Source organism: Callorhinus ursinus, unplaced genomic scaffold (assembly GCF_003265705.2).
Source record: "Callorhinus ursinus isolate GAN/ISIS: 27379988/994484 unplaced genomic scaffold, GSC_fseal_2.0 scaffold12, whole genome shotgun sequence".
NCBI classification, from domain to species: Eukaryota; Metazoa; Chordata; class Mammalia; order Carnivora; family Otariidae; genus Callorhinus; species Callorhinus ursinus.
In genome coordinates this window covers 40,036,586-40,051,375 of record NW_027397074.1, presented here as the reverse complement: position 1 = coordinate 40,051,375, position 14,790 = coordinate 40,036,586, and positions in this window count along the sequence as shown.

Here is a 14,790-nt window from a genome sequence, read left to right as displayed (position 1 = left end):
CGGACATCACCTGCACAGAGTGCCTGAGCCCACCCACACCAACCCCAGCTCCAGCCAGCCAGCCAAAGCCACAAGGCACACAAAGTCTATACATGGGACATTCCTACACAAGACCACTCCTTCAAGACTGGGAAAGGCAGCTGTTTCACCTACTTCATAGAAACAAACACAGAAAGTCAAACCAAAGGAGGGGACAGAGGAACATGCTCCAAATGAAAGAATAAGACAAAACTGGAGAAAAAAAAAAAAAACTAAACAAAATGGGGATAAGCAATCTAACTAATAAAGAGTTTAAAGTATTGCTCATAAAGCCCCTCACCAGACTTCAGAGAAGAGTGAATAACTTGAGTGAGAACTTCAACAAAGAAAATATTAAAAGAACCAATGAGAGTTGAAGAATACAATCAGTGAAAAAAAAAGTACACTAGGGGGAATCAACAGCAAATTAAAGGATGCAGAAGAACAGATCAGCAACCTAGAAGACAGGGTAATGGAAAGCACCCAAGCTAAGCAACAACAAAAAAAAGACTTTTAAAAAATGAGGATAGGTTAACAGACCTTTGGGACAACATTAAGCATAATAACATTCACATTATAGGGGTTCCAGAAGGAGAAAAAAGAGTGAAAGGGGCAGAAAAATTGTTTGAAAAAATAATAGCTGATACACTTGTGGTAAGCATAGCTTAATTTATAGAGATGTTGAATCAATATGTTATATACCTGAAACCAATATAACATTGTATGTCAACTATACTGAAAACAAATCTTTTTTAAAAAAGATTCAGAATAACTAGACTAGACTATTCCTCCATATAGCACAACTATTTAATATTTAATGTGCATTTAAAAGTTATGAAAAGTGGTGCCTGGGTGGCTCAGTAGGTTGAGTGTCTGACTCTTGATTTCGACTCAGGTCATGATCTCAGGATCATGAGATCCAGCCCCACATCTGGATGCATGCTGGGTGTGAAACCTGCTTAAGATTCTCTCTCCCTCTGCCCCTCCCTGCATGCTCTCTAAATAAATAAATAAATAAATAAATAAATAAATAAATAAATAAATAAAGTTATGATAACACATTAGGTAAAACTAGCGAAAATTAGAAAAAAGTATGGACTATAGTTTAAAAATACTGTATCAGGGCACCTGTGTGGTTCTGTCAGTAAAGTGACCAACTCTTGATTTCAGCTCAGATCATGATCTCAGAGTCATGGTATCCATCAGGCTCCATGCTCAGTGGGGAGTCTGCTTGAGATTCTCTATCTCTATCCCACTCCTTCTGGTCCTCCTCCTGACTGTGCTCTCTCTCCCTACAATAAATAAGTAAATCTTTAAAAACAAAAATACTGTATCAGTATTAGTTCATTAGTTGTGATATATGTACCACAGTAATATAAGATGTTAATAATAGGAGAAACTGGGAACAGCGTATTTAGAAATCCTCTATGCTGTATTTATAACTTTGCTGTAAATCTAAAACTATTATAGGGGTGCCTGGGTGGCTCAGTCAGTTAAGCATCTGCCTTCCGCTCAGGTCATGATCCCAGGGTCCTGGGATTGAGCCCCATATTGGGCTGGGAACCTGCTTCTCCCTCTCCCTCTGCCTGCCACTCTGACTGCTTGTATGTACTCTCTCTCTCTCTCTCTCCCCCCATAAAATAAATAAATATATAAAATCTTTAAAAAATAAAAAAACTATTCTCAATTAAAGCTTTAAAAAAAAGAGAAATAGCTGAAAATTTCTGTATAACTTTTCCGTAAATCTAAAACTATTCTAAATTAAAGCTTGAAAGAAAGAAAGAAAAGAAAAGAAAAGAAAAGAAAAGAAAAAAAGAAAGAAAGAAAGAAAGAAAGATGAAAATTTCCCTAACCTGGAGAAGGAAACAGACATCCTGGTCCAGGAAACACAGAGAATCCCAAAGGAGATGAACCCAAGGAGATCTTTATGAACACACATAATAATTACAATGATAAAAATTAAAGATAAAAAGAAATTTTAAAGCAGCTAGAGAGAAGCAAATAGTTACATACAAAGGAACCCCATAAGGCTATAATCTGATTTTTCAGCAGAAACTTGCCCGTTAGAAGAGAGTGATATTACATATTCAAAGAACTGAAAGAAAAAAAACTTACAACCAAGAATATTCTACCCAGCAAGGATATCATTCAGATCTGAAAGAGAGATAAAGAGTTTCCCAGACAAACAAGTTAAAGGAGTTCATCATCACTAAACCAGCCTTACAAGAAATGTTAAAGGGATTTCTTTAGGTAGAAAAGAAAAGCCATAATTAGAAGTAAGAAAATTATAAATAAAAAGATGTAAAATGTGACAACATACATATAAAATGTGGAGGGGGAGTAAAAGAGAAATTATTTTAAAATGTCTTCAAATTTGAGTGACCATCAACTTAAGAGAGTGCTATATACTTAGGATGCTACATATAAACCTCATGGTAACCACAAACCAAAAACCTATAAAAGATACATAAGAAATAAAAAGAAAGAAAACCAAGCATAACACACACACACACACACACACACACACACACACAGTCATCAATCACCAAGAAAGAGTGCAAAAGAAGGAAGAGAAGACCTACAAAAATAATCATAAAACCAGTAACAAAAGTACATAATCATCAATAATTACTTTAAATGTAAATAGTCTAAGTGCTCTAATCAAAAGACACAGGGTGGATATAAGTGGGGGTTCCAGAAAGATGGTGGAGTAGGAGGACCCTAAACTCACCCCAACCCATGTTTAGAACTAGATATCATTCCCATCCAACTCAGTAAACTGGGGAGCAATTGGAAAACTAGCAGAACAAACCACAACGAAATGCAGAGAAGGAGCCACAATGGAAAGGTATGAAGGGCAGAAACAGTGGTTGAGAGCTGCCCATAGGAGGGATGGGGCTGCAGGTACAAGAGGAAAAAGCACCAGGGAACCCACACAGGGAAAATAAATCCCCACAATGTCTGTTCTTGAAAACCAGAGGGGATGAATTCCATGAGTTTGTATAATTAGTGGGACTTGGAGCCTGGAGCTTTAAAGTCTGCTGACTCAGCATTAGGCAAGCAGGGAGGGTGAGTGATAGCTGGGTCCCCACCCTTAGAGAGACAATAGCCCACAGAGAGGCAATGTAGAATTGACAGTGTGCACAATGCTTGGGAGTGTTGGGGGACTTGTCTGAGAACAAAGAAGCTGGCAGGCACCATTTTCCTTTCCTGCTATTCAGCGTAAACATAGAACCACCCGCAGGAGGCAATGCTGCACAGACATTTGTTATTTAACCTGTGAGCAGTGTGCTCTGCCCATGAGTTCTCCTGAGGACTTGCCCACTCTAAGCCTGTATGTTATGGTCCTAGGCTCAGTGCAAAAATTTTTTTTCAGTGCAAATTTTTTAACACAGCCTGTGCCCCACCCAAGAACCACCTCAAATGTCATGCCCCCAGGAGCCATCATGCTTCAGGAGATACAGCCTAGGAATAGCAGCTCAGCACAAATTTTGCTAATGCTCTCAGGAGCCACCCAGGTACCACCAAGCTCCCACTCAGCCTTGACACACACAGATGCTCAGCTATCATGTGTCTCTGGGCCTCTGCACACACAGATGCCCAGCCCTGCTCTGCACCCCTGGCTGCTGCCACTACAGCAGGCTGCACCCCTGGCCACCATTGCACCCCTAGCCACCACTACACTTTGGGAGATCTAGCCTAAGACTAGCCACTCAGTGCAAATTTTGCTAAAACCATCAACCTGCCTCCCAAGCCCTCCTGCAGCCATGCCCACTCAGAGCCAGCCTACCTGGGTCTCAATAACACCACAGAGAGCAAGTACAACCCACAAGAGGCAGAGAGAAGTGCAGAAGTCTAGCTGAAAGGAAAAGCTCCTCAGACACAACAGTAGGGCACACACAACACACATAGAAGACATCCCTGAAGCACTAGGGTCTGGTGAACAGGGTACATCGCATTGCAAGGCACTACAGGACCTCTTCTTTATAAAGCTACTACTTTCAAGAGCAAGAGATGTAGTTGACTTTCCTAACACATAGAAACAGACACAGAGTTAGACAAAATGAGGAGACGGAGGAATATGTCCTAAATCAAAGAACAGGAAAAAAATCACAACAGGAGACCTAAGTGAAACAGAAATAAGTAGTATGCCTTATACAGAATTGAAAGTAATGGTCATAAAGATATTCACTGGACTTGAGAAAAGAGTGGGAGACCTCAGTGAGATCCTCAACAAAGAGATAGAAAACATAAAAAAGAACCAATCAGAAACAAAGAACTCAATAACTGAAATTAAAAATACACTAGAGGGAATAAATTGTAGAATAGAGGAAGCAGAAGAATGGATAAGTGACCTGGAGGACAGAGTAATAGAAAGCAAACAACCTGAACAGGAGAGAGAAAAACTAATAATAAAAAATGAAAATAGACTTAGGGAACTCAGCAATACTATAAAGCATAATAATATTCATATTATAGGGATCCCAGAAACAAAAGAGAAAGGGAGCAGAAAATTTATTTGAAGAAGTTACAGCTGAAAATTTCCCAGATCTGGAGAAGGAACCAGAGATCCAGATCCAGGAGGCATAGAGAGACACCAACAAAATCAACACAAAAAGGTCCACATCAAGACACATAGTAATTAAAACAGAAAAAAGTCATGATAAAGAGATAATTTTAAAGGCAACAGGAATAAAAAAGACAGTTACATACAACGGAAACCCCATAAGGGTATCATCTGATTTTTCAGCAGAAAATTTGCAGGCCAGAAGAGAGTGGCATGATATATTAGAAGTGCTGAAAGGGAAAAAAAAAAAAAAAAAACACAACTGCAGCCAAGAATACTCTATCCAGCAAGGCTATCATTCAGAGAAGGAAGACAAATAAAGAGTTTCCTAAACAAACAAAAACTAAAGGAGTTCATGACCATGAAACCAGCCCTACAAGAAATGTTAGAGGGGACTTCTTGAGTAGATAGGAAAGACCATAAGTAAGAGTAAGACCAGTAGAAATGAAACACAAAAGCAGTAAAATAAAGTTTATCTAAAAAAATCACAAAATAAAAGGATGTAAAGTATGACACCACACACCTAAAATATGGTGGGGAAAAGGAGTAAAGAATGAATTCAAGGGGGGAGGAGCAAGATGGCGGAGGAGTAGGAGACCTGGATTTCGTCTGGTCTCAGGAATTCAGCTGGATAGGGATCAAACCATTCTGAACACCTACGAACTCAACAGGAGATGGAAGAAGAGAATAGCAACAACTCTCTGAACAGAAAAGCAACCACTTTCTGGAAAGTAGGACGTGCAGAGAAGTGAATCCGAGGCGATATTCGGGAGGATAGATGGCGGGGGAGGGGGCCTCCATCGGCCACTTCCGGCAAGTGACAGAGCAGCAGAGCACAAAATCAGAACTTTTAGAAGTCGGCTCTGCTGAGGGATGTCACTCCAGTGGCTAAGCAGGGGGTGGAACCCTCGCTGGGACAGTGTGGTCTGAGGGCCCTCAAGGTCACAGGAAGACCAGGGGTGCCTGAGTGCAGCAGAGCTCTCAGGTATCAGAGCAGGGAAGCCAGCTGCAGAGACAGAGCTGAGGAATAGGCTCTCAGATCAGGGTTGCCATAAACTGTGATCTGTGGCACAGTCAGGCCACTGCTCCTCCAGCAGGGACCCAACAAGCGGCAGATCCAGGGAGACTCCTCTTCCTCCCCCAGGAGGAGCAGTGCGGGAGCGCACTGCAGGGATCTGCTGGGTTTGGACACTCCATACAGGGTCGTGTGCCAGAAATAGTAACGCTCCGTCACAGGCTGGATGAGCACGGAGTGTGGCTGGAGACAGGGGAGACGGGAGTCATTGACTGCTTTTCTCTGGGGGCTCACTGAGGAGTGGGGCCCCGAGTTCTCAGCTCCTCTGGGCTGAGATTGGGAGGCCGCCATTTTCACTCTCATCCTCCAAAGCTGTGTGGAAAGCTTGCAGGGAACAAAAGCTCCCAGAGCAAACCCGAGCAGATTACTTAGCCCAACCCTGGCAAAGGCGGGACAATCCCTCCTCCAGCAAAGACATTTGGGAACCACAGCAACAGGCCCCTCCCCCAGAAGATCAGCAAGAACAGCCAGCCAAGACCAAGTTTACCAATCAATGAGAACGGCAGAACTCCAGTGTTGGGGGAATACTAAACATAGAATTCACGGCTTTTTTCCCATGATTCTTTAGTCTTTCAAAGTTAATTTTTTTTAACTGTCTTTTTTTTTTGGAATTTTTCTTTTTCCGTTTTTCAAACAACATCTTATCAATTCCTTTTTTAAAAAATCTTTTTTATTTTTCATTTTTAGAGTCATATTCTATCCCTTCAGAGTAGTTACCCTTATTTTTGGTATATATATATATATAAGTTGTTCACTCTTTAAAAATTTGGGATACAGTTTCTTCTAACAGATCAAAATCTATCCTAAATCTCTAGTGTATGGCTTTGTTCTAGTCTCCTGCCTGATCACATTCTCTCCCTCTTTATTTTTAAATCCTCTTTTTTTTCAACCAACTTCTTATCAATTCCTTTTATAAAATCTTTTATAATTTTCATCTTTACAGTCATATTCCATCCCTTCATCAAATTAACTTATTTTTGTACATATATAAGTTTTTCTTTCTTTAAAATTTTGGGAGGCACTATCTTCTAACAGACCAAAATACACCCAAAATCTAGTGTGTGGCACCAATCTATGCACCAGTCTGATCATATTTGATCATATTCTGTTTTCCTTGTTTTGTTTTGTTTTTGTTTGTTTTTATCTTTTTTTCTTTTTTCTTTCTTTCCCCCCAGTTTCAGGTCTTTTCTGATTTGTTTAGTGGATATTTTCTGGGGACATTGTTACCCTGTTAGCATTTTGTTCTGTCATTCATCTATTCTTCTCTGGACAAAATGACCTGATGGAAAAAATCACCTCAACAAAAGGAACAAGAGGCAGTACCGACTGCCAAGGACCTAATCAATATGGACATTAGTAAGATGTCAGAACTAGAGTTCAGAATGATGATTTTAAAGATATTAGCTGGGCTTAAAAAAAGCATGGAAGTTATTAGAGAAACCCTTTCTGGAGAAATAAAAGAACTAAAATCTAACCAAGTTGAAATCATAAAGGGTATTAATGAGATGCAATAAAAAATGGAGGCTCTAACAGCTAGGATAAATGAGGCAGAAGAGAGAATTAGTGATATAGAAATCCAAATGATGGAAAATAAAGAAGCTGAGAAAAAGAGATAAACAACTACTGGATCACAAGGGCAGAATTCAAGAGATAAGCGATACCATAAGATGAAACAACATTAGAATAATTGGGATCCCAGAAGAAGAAGAAAGAGAGAGAGGGGCAGAAGGTATATTGGAGCAAATTATAGCAGAGAACTTCCCTAATTTGGGGAAGGAAACAGGCATCAAAATCCAGGAAGGCACAGAGAACCCCTCTCAAAATCAATAAAAATAGGTCAACACCCTGACATCTAATAGTAAAACTTATGAGTCTCAGAGACAAAGAGAAAATCCTGAAAGCAGCTCAGGAGAAGAGATATGTAACCTACAATGGTAGAAATATTAGATTGGCGACAGACCTATCCACAGAGACCTGGCAGGCCAGAAAGGACTGGCATGATATCTTCAGAGCACTAAACGAGAAAAATATGAAGCCAAGAATACTATATCCAGCTAGGCTCTCATTGAAAATAGAAGGAGAGACAAAAAGCTTCCAGGACAAACAAAAACTAAAGGAATTTGCAAACACAAAACCAGCCCTACAAAAAATATTGAAAGGGGTCCTCTAAGCAAAGAGAGAGCCTAAAAGCATCATAGACCAGAAAGGAACACAGACAATATACAGTAACAGTCACTTACAGGCAATACAATGGCACTAAATTCATATCTTTCAATAGTTCCCCTGAATGTAAATGGGTTAAATGCCCCAATCAAAAGACACAGGCTATCAGATTGGATTAAAAAACAAGACCCATCAATATGCTGTCTGCAAGAGACTCATTTTAGACCCAAAGACACCCCCAGATTGAAAGTGAGGGGGTGGAAAACCATTTACCATGCTAAGGGACACCAAAAGAAAGCTGGGGTGGCAATGCTTATATCAGACAAATTAGATTTTAAACCAAAGACTGTAATAAGAGATGAGGAAGGACACTATATCCTACTTAAAGGGTCTATCCAACAAGAAGATCTAACAATTGTAAATATCTATGCCCCTAACATGGGAGCAGCCAATTATATAAGCCAATTAATAACAAAAGCGAAGAAACACATTGACAACAATACAATAATAGTGGGGGACTTTAACACCCCCTCACTGAAATGGACAGATCATCTAGCAAAAGTACAACAAAGAAATAAAGATGTTAAATGACACACTGGACCAAATGGACTTCACAGATATATTCAGAACATAACATCCCAAAGCAACAGAATACACATTCTTCTCTAGTGCCCATGAAACATTCTCCAGAACTGATCACATCCTAGGCCACAAATCAGATCTCAACCAGTACCAAAAGATTGGGATCATTCCCTGCATATTTTCAGGCCACAATGCTTAGAAACTAGAACTCAATCACAAGAGGAAAGTCAGAAAAACTCAAATACATGGAGGCTAAAGAGCATCCTACTAAAGAATAAATGGGTCAACCAGGAAATTAAAGAAGAATTTAAAAACTCATGGAAACCAATGAAAATGAAAACACACCTGTTCAAAATCTTTGGGATGCAGCAAAGGCAGTCCTGAGAGGAAAGTATATAGCAATACAAGCCTTTCTCAAGAAACAAGGAAGGTCTCAAATACAAAACCTAACCCTACACCTAAAGGAGCTGGAGAAAAAACAGCAAATAAAGCCTAAACCCTGCAGGAGAAGAGAAATAATAAAGATCAGAGCAGAAATCAATGAAATAGAAACCAAAAGAATAGTAGAAGAGATCAACGAAACTAGGAGCTGGTTCTTTGAAAGAATTAACAAGATTGATAAACCCCTGGCCAGACTTATCAAAAAGAAAAGAGAAATGACCCAAATCAACAGAATCGTGAATGAAAGAGGAGACATCACAACCAACACCAAAGAAATACAATTATAAGAACATATTATGAGCAACTCTATGCCAGCAAATTAGATAATCTGGAAGAAATGGATGCATTCCTAGACATGTATCAACTACCAAAACTGAACCAGGAAGAAATAGAAAACCTGAACAGACCTATAACCACTAAGGAAATTGAAGCAGTCATCAAAAATCTCCCAACAAACAAAAGCCCAGGACCAGATGGCTTCCCAGGCGAATTCTACCAAACATTTAAAGAAAATTAATACCTATTCTTCTGAAACTGTTCCAAAAAATAGAAATGGAAGGAAAACTTCCAAACTCGTTTTATGAGGCCACCATTACCTTGATCCAAAACGAGACAAAGATCTGGTTTTTTACAGACCAATACCCCTGATGAACATGGATGCAAAAATTCTCACCAAAATACTAGCCAATAGGATCCAACAGTACATTAAAAGGATTATTCACCATGACCAAGTGGGATTTATCCCTGGGCTGCAAGGTTGGTTCAACATCCACAAGTCAATCAATGTGATACAATACATTAACAAAAGAAAGAACAAGAATCATATGATCCTCTCAATAGATGCAGAGAAAGCATTTGACCAAGTACAGCATCCTTTCTTGATCAAAACTCTTCAGAGTATAGGGATAGAGGGTACATACCTCAATATCATAAACGCTATCTATGAAAAACCTACAGCGAATATCATTCTCAATGGGGAAAAACTGAGAGCTTTCCCACTAAGGTCAGGAACACAGCAGGGATGTCCACTATCATCACTGCTATTCAACATAGTATTAGAAGTCCTAGCCATAGCAATCAGACAACAAAAAGATATCAAAGGCATCCAAATCGGCAAAGAAGAAGTCAAACTCTCACTCTTTGCAGATGATATGATACTCTATGTGGAAAACCCAAAAGACTCCACCCCAAAACTGCTAGAACTCATACAGGAATTCAGTAAAGTGGGAGGATATAAATCAATGCACAGAAAACAGTGGCATTTATATACACCAACAAGACAGAAGAAAGACAAATCAAGGAGTCGATCCCATTTACAATTGCACCCAAAACTATAAGATACCTAGGAATAAATCTAACCAAAAAGTCAAAGGATCTGTACTCAGAAAACTATAAAATACTCATGAAAGAAATTGAGGAAGACAGAAAGAAATGGAAAAACGTTCCATGCTCATGGATTGGAAGAACAAACATTGTGAAGATGTCAATGCTACCTAGAGCAATCTACACATTCAAAGCAATCCCCATCAAAATACCACCCACTTTTTTCAAAGAAATGGAACAAATGATCCTAAAATTTGTATGGAACCAGAAAAGACCCCGAATAGCCAGAGGAATGTTGAAAAAGAAAAGCAAAGCTGGTGGCATCACAATTCTGGACTTCCAGCTCTATTACAAAGCTGTCATCATCAAGACAGTATAGTACTGGCACAAAAACAGACACATAGATCAATGGAACAGAATCGAGAGCCCAGAAATGGACCCTCAACTCTATGGTCAACTAATCTTTGACAAAGCAGGAAAGAATGTCCAATGGAAAAAAGTCTCTTCAACAAATGATGTTGGGAAAATTGGACAGCCACATGCAGAAGAATGAAACTGGACCATTTCCTTACACCACACACAAAAATAGACTCAAAATGTTTGAAAGTCCTCAACGTGAGACAGGAGTCCATCAAAATCCTAAAGAGAACACAGGCAGCAACCTCTTCGACCCCAGCTGCAGGAACTTCTTCCTAGAAACATTGCCAAAGGCAAGGGAAGCAAGGGCAAAAATGAACTATTTGGACTCCATCAAGATAAAAAGCTTTTGCACAGCAAAAGAAACAGCCAACAAAACCAAAAGACAACCAACAGAATAGAAGATATTTGCAAATGACATATCAGATAAAGGGCTAGTATCCAAAATCGATAAAGAACTTATCAAACTCAACACCCAAAGAACAAATAATCCAATCAAGAAATGGGCAGAAGACGTGAACAGACATTTTTCCAAAGAAGACCTCCAAATGGCCAACAGACATATGAAAAAGTGTTCAAACGTCACTCAGCATCAGGGAAATCCAAATCAAAACCTCAATGAGATATCACCTCACACCAGTCAGAATGGCTAAAATGAACAAGTCAGGAAACAACAGATGTTGGCAGGGATGCAGAGAAAGGGGAACCCTCCTACACTATTGGTGGGAATGCAAGCTGGTGCAGCCACTCTGGAAAACAGTATGGAGGTTCCTCAAACAGTTGAAAATAGAGCTACCCTACGATCCAGCAATTGCAATACTGGCTATTTACCCCAAAGATACAAATATAGTAATCCAAAGGGGTACATGCACCCCAATGTTTATAGCAGCAATGTCCACAATAGCCAAACTGTGGAAAGAGCCAAGATGTCCATCGACAGATGAATGGATAAAGAAGAAGTGGTATATATACACAATGGAATATTATGCAGCCATCAAAGGAATGAATTTGCAATGACGTGGATGGAACTGGAGGGTATTATGCTGAGTGAAATAAGTCAATCAGAGAAAGACATGTATCATATGACCTCACTGATATGAGGAATTCTTAATCTCAGGAAACAAACTAAGGGTTGCTGGAGTGGTGGGGGCTGGGAGAGATGGGGTAGCTGGGTGATAGACATTGGGGAACGTATGTGCTATGGTGAGTCCTGCGAATTGTGTAAGACAGTTGAATCACAGACCTGTCCCTCTGAAACAAATAATACATTATATGTTAAAAAAAAAGAAGACAGCAGGAGGGGAAGAATAAAGGGGGTAAATCAGAGCGGGAGACGAACCATGAGAGACGATGGACTCTGAAAAACAAACTGAGGGTTCTAGAGGGGAGAGGGTTGGGGGAATGGGTTAGCCTGTGATGGGTATTAAAGAGGGCATGTTCTGCATGGAACACTGGGTGTTATATGCAAACAATCAATCATGGAACACTACATCAAAAACTAATGATGTAATGTATGGTGATTAACATAATAAAAAAAAGAATGAATTCAAACTTAAGTGACCCTCAACTTAATATAGACTGCTATATGCAAAAGATGTTAAAAATAAACCTAATGGTAACCACAAATCAACAACCAGTAATAGATATGCAAAAACTAAAGAGAAAGGAATCCAAGTATATCACTAAAGACAGCTAACAAACCATGAAAGAAAAGAGGAAGAGAAGAAAATGACAGAGAAGAGCTACAAAAACATTAAAATGAATAACAGAATGACAATAAGTATATATCTATCAATCATTACTTTGAATGTAAATGGACTAAATGCGCAAATCAAAAGACATAGTTTAATGGAATGGATAAAAAAGCAAGACCCATCTATATAGTCCCTAAAAGAAACTCATTTCAGACCTAAAGACACATACAAATTGAAAGTAAAGAGATGGAAAATCATTTACCATGCAAATGGAAGTGAAAAGAAAGCCAGGGTAGCAATAGTTATAACAGACAAAATAGACTTTAAAACAAAGACTGTAACAAGAGATGAAGAAGGACACCATATAATCATAAAGGGAATAATCCAACAAAAAGATGTAATGATTATAAATATTTATGCACCCAACATGGGAGCAACCAAATACAAAAAGCAGCTAATAACAAACATAAAGCAAGTAATCAAGAGTAATACATTAATAGTAGGGGATTTTAATACCCCACTTACATCAATGGATAGATCATCCAAACACAAAATCAACAAGGAAACAGTGGCTTTCAATGACACACTGGACCGGATGGATCTAACAGATACATTCAGAACATTCCACCCCCAAATAGCAGAATACATAATCTTCTCAAGTTCACATGGAACATTCTCCAGAACATATCACATGAGGCTACGAAACAAGTCTCAACAAATTCAAAAAGATCGAAACCATACCATGCCTCTTTCCTGACCATGACACTATGAAACTAGAGATCAGCTACAAGAATAAAATCTGGAAAGAACACAAATACATGGAGGTTAAAAAACATGCTACTAAACAATGACTGGGCCAACCAAAGAGGAAATCCAAAAATACATGGAGACAAATGAAAATGAAAATGGCCCAAAATCTTCAGGATATAGCAAAGGCAGTTCTAAGAGGAAAGTATACAGCAATACAGGCCTACCTGTAGAAGCAAGATAAATCTCAAATAAACAACTTAACTTTACACCTAAAGGAGTTTGAAAAATAAGAACAAACAAAACCCCCAAACCAGTAGAAAATAAAGATTAGAGCAGAAATGAAGAAAATAGAAACTGAAAAAATAAAGCAGATCAATGAAACCAGGAGCAGGATCTTTGAAAAGATCAACAAAATTGATAAACCTTTAGCCAGCTCATCAGAGAGAGAGAGCAAGACAAAGAGACAGAGAGAAAGGACACAAATAAAATCACAAATGAGAAAGGAGAAATAACAACACTACAAAAATACAGACAATTATAAGAGAATATTATGAAAAATTATATGCCAACAAATTGAAAGAAGAAATGGATAAATTCCTAGAAACATAATCTCCCAAAATTGAATCAGGAAGAAATAGAAAACCTGAATAGACCAATTAGCAGTAATAAAATTGAATTAGTAATCTAAAAATTCCCAACAAACAAAAATCCAGGACCAGATGGCTTCACAGGTGAATTCTACCAAACATTTAAAGAAGAATTAATACCTATTCTTCTCAAACTATTCTAAAAAACAGAAAAGGAAGGTAAACTTCCAAATTCATTCTATGAGGCTTGCGTTACCCTGATACCAAAACCAGATAAAGACACTACAAAAAAAGAGAACTATGGGCCAATATCTCAGATAAACATAGGTGCAAAAATCTCAACAAAATATTAGCATACTGAATTTAACAACACATTAAAAAAATTATTCACCACGATTGGCTGGAATTTATTCCTGGGCTGTAAGTGTGGTTTAATATTTGCAAACCAACCAACATGATACAATCACATCAATAAGAGAAAGGATAAAAACTATATGATCATTGCAATAGATGCAGAAAAAGCATTTGACAAAGTACAACATCCATTCATAATAAAAACCCTCAACAAAATAGGTTTAGAGGGAACATACCTCAACATAATAAAGGCTATATATGAAAAATCTACAGCTAACATACTTAATGGGGAAAAACTGACAGCTTTTCGCCAAAGGTCAGGAAAACACAAGGATGTCCATTCTCACCACTTTTATTCAATATAGTATTGGAAGTTCTAGCCATAGCAATCAGACAACAGAAATAAATAAAAGGCATCCAAACTGGTAAGGAAGAAGTATAACCATTTGCAGATGACATGATAGTAGATATAGAAAAACCCTAAAGACTCCACCAAAAAACGACTACAACTGATAAAGAAATTCAGTAAGGCCATAGGATACCAAATCAATATACAGAAATCCATTGCATTTCTATACAGTAATAATGAAGCACCAGAAAGACAAATTAAGAAAACAACGCTATTTGTGACACCTGGGTGGCTCAGTCAGTTAAGTGTCCAACTCTTGATTTTGGCCCAGGTCATGATCTCAGTCAGGGTTGTGAGATGGAACCCCATGTTGGGCTCCATGATTCTCTCTCTCTCTTTCTCCCTCTGCCCCTCCTCGAAAGAAAGAAAGAAAGAAAGAAAGAAAGAAAGAAAGAAAGAAAGAAAGAAAG